This window comes from Chrysochloris asiatica, unplaced genomic scaffold (assembly GCF_000296735.1).
Source record: "Chrysochloris asiatica unplaced genomic scaffold, ChrAsi1.0 scaffold00038, whole genome shotgun sequence".
In the NCBI taxonomy this organism is placed as follows: domain Eukaryota; kingdom Metazoa; phylum Chordata; class Mammalia; order Afrosoricida; family Chrysochloridae; genus Chrysochloris; species Chrysochloris asiatica.
In genome coordinates, this window is record NW_006408556.1 from 6,903,610 (window position 1) to 6,906,552 (window position 2,943).

The 2,943-nt window shown below is 47.3% G+C and overlaps 1 pseudogene; it reads right to left on the bottom strand.

Annotated features, from left to right (window-relative positions):
- Positions 1-1,858: 1,858 nt before the first annotated feature.
- On the bottom strand, positions 1,859-2,368 carry LOC102830448 (annotated as a pseudogene).
- Positions 2,369-2,943: the final 575 nt, after the last annotated feature.

The following is a 2,943-nucleotide window of genomic DNA, read 5'->3' on the forward strand; positions in this document are numbered from 1 at the left end:
CCCACATATTCTTACACTGGAGGCTGTAGTACCAATAATCTAATTGCTCTGCCTGAGCTCTGTGGGTATCCATGTTATTGCAAAAGGAGTTCTTGGATTGCCTCAGTAGCTGCCAAGAACGGAACTTCACAGATGGCCCTACCTCTGAGCCCCTTCTTCCTGCCTGGAGCAAAGGAGCTGCTTACTGTAGCTCTGAACCAAAAAACCAAACCTACTGCTGTCAAGTCCCAACTCCTATGACTAGCTCGGAAGGGATGAGCTGTCCTACTCTGAAGCAAGGCTCAACCTCTCAGAGGGAGAAGAGAAGGGGGAAGGAAATGTTGTTTTTTGGAGTCAGACACTAGGGTCCCAAACTGTTGAGCCACTTACTTGCTAGGTGATCTTGGGCAGGGTGCTTAACCTCTGTGGGCCTCAGATTCCACATCTGTCATACGTGGCAAGCTGATCTACTCCACAGCTTTGTTGTGACAAGTGGAGGGAAGTAATCTGTGTAAAGTGCATTTGCTCAGAGTAATTTCTGAGGCAAGTTTTGAGTGCAAGTAGTTTATTTGGAGGATGACCTCAAGGAAACAATGGGGGAGGGAGACAGAGAGGGTGAAAAGCCAATAAGGGGTGTAGGGTCCTGGTGTGATGCTGTAGGATTAAACACTGGACTGCTAACTGCAAGGTCGGCAGTTCAAACCCATCAGCCACTGTTGAGAAACCGTATATAGGAACCAACTCAACCACACTTAACAACAGCAGGGAGCCCTGGTAGAGCAATGGGTGAGCGAATACTCAGTAGCTAATGCAAAGGTTGGCAGTTCAAACCCACCCAGAAGCTCCACTGGAGAAAGACCTGTTGATCTGCTCCTATAAAGATACAGCCCAGAGAACCTTATGGGGCAGTTCTACTCTGTCCCATGGCATTATTATGAGTTTAAATTGATTCAACCACAAACAACAACAACAATGAGTAATTGGAGTCCCTGGGTGGTGCTAATAGTTAATACACTTCACTGTTGACCAAGGTTGGAGGTTGATTGTGTTCAGAGGTGCCTTGGAACAAAGACGTGGAAATCTACTTCTAAAAAACCAGTCACTGAAAATCCTATGGAGTACACTTCTAATCTGACACATGTGGGTTAAGATCATTAAGATGCATGAGTTAGAATCAGCTTGATGGCAAACGGTATTGTTTTAATGTGCAATTTCCACTGTGGATATAGGGTTCACTTCTGTGGGACAACTGTGAGGTTATGTGGCTTGTGCCTCAGAGTTAGATTACTGGGGGAGTTTATATGACAACTCCCTACGTTCCTGGGTACTTAAATTCTCCTCACTTCTGGCCTGCCTAGACCTCAGGCCAAGTTGGCTGCGAGGTGGAGAAAAGTCAAAGAAAATCAGGCAGAGATCTACAGATGCTTGGAGCTGGTGGAGCCAAGCATGGGACTACATAGTGAGTGCAGAGGGTGTATAGGTAGGGCACCAACATCTTTGTTACAAGTGCTTACTTAACATATACCAGGCACTGTTTTAAGCACTGCACAATTAATAGCTCATTTATAGTAAAATCCAGAGGTCAGTAACATTCAAAGACACTAAGCACTGAACTGTTCATTGCAAGGTTGGCAGTTCAAACCACCAACTGCTCCTCAGAAACACTATATAGGGTCACTAGGAGTCAGAATTGACTCAAAGGCATACAACAACAACCCAGAGGTCAATGAGACTCAAAGGCAAAGAAGGGCCAAGTTAACTTGTCCCAGTTAGAAGATAGTGGAGCTTGGATTTAAACCCAAGAAGTCTCATTTAATTAATTAATTAATTTCCATGAGGTGTTTATTGGGCAGACCAGGGGTGGGGGCAGGGGCTGTGCCTAGAAGGTGTTGGGCTGCTTGGTGGTGAAGCTAGGCTTATGCTGGTGACATAGGACCCAGTGGGGCAGCGGGGACTTGATCATGGAATCGTGGAATTGCTTGACCGCAGGCTTGCAGTCTCCTCCACTCTCATGAGCTGGGCAGAATGGGTGCGGGAGCGGTGCCGAGCGCCCATGTCTCATAGCACTGGGTGACGGCACCCGCGGTGGTCAGGTCCCGGTACTCCAGGTACATGTTGTAGGTCCCACTTCATGAGTCGTAGCGCAGCCAGATGCCGAAGTTCTTCACCTGCAGTGGGGACTTCCCGAACACCTGCCCACACAGTACACGATCTCCCGGGAAGATTTCATTTTCTTCAGCTGTGACATAAAATACCAGAGGCGGGACTTGGCGACGACAGGGTTAGGACCAAAGATATGCATTTGGTAAAGTGATGGTGTCTTATACTTGGGGGTGGGCAGGCAGCGCCCCACCACCTTGTACTCGGGAAGTGTGCTCGAGGCCTTCATGGCGATTGCTCTGTGAATCGCTGTGACCCACAAAAGACGAAGTCTCATTTATTAAGTCTAAGGAACCCTGGTGACACAATGGTTAAGCATTCGGTTGGCAATACAAGCTCACCGGCCACAGTGCCAGAAAAGGCCCTGCGATCTATTCCCATTAAATATTATCGCCCAGGAAACCCTAGGGGGCCACAATAGCAACAAATCAGCATCGGCTTCATGGCACACAGTAAGAGTGTCTTATAGACTGTGGCACTGTAGGATAGGCACTCGACCTCAGAGTTGGTTTGAACCACAAGGTCAACAGTTCAAATTCACCAGCTGCTCCTTGGAGACCCTATACATGGTTGTTCTGAGTTGAAACCAACTTGATGGCATTTAACAATAACTGCAAGACACTAGGTCAACCACTTCGTTTTATGGATAAGAAAACTGAAGACCAGAGAGAAGACCAATTTGCTCAAAGTCACACAGTCAGTTAATGACAGCCCAGGATCCAACCTTGGAGCTCTCATTCTTTCTTGACACAACTTTGCCTAGTCTTGACTTTCTTTTCTTCCAGGTTACCAGCCCTAAGTAGT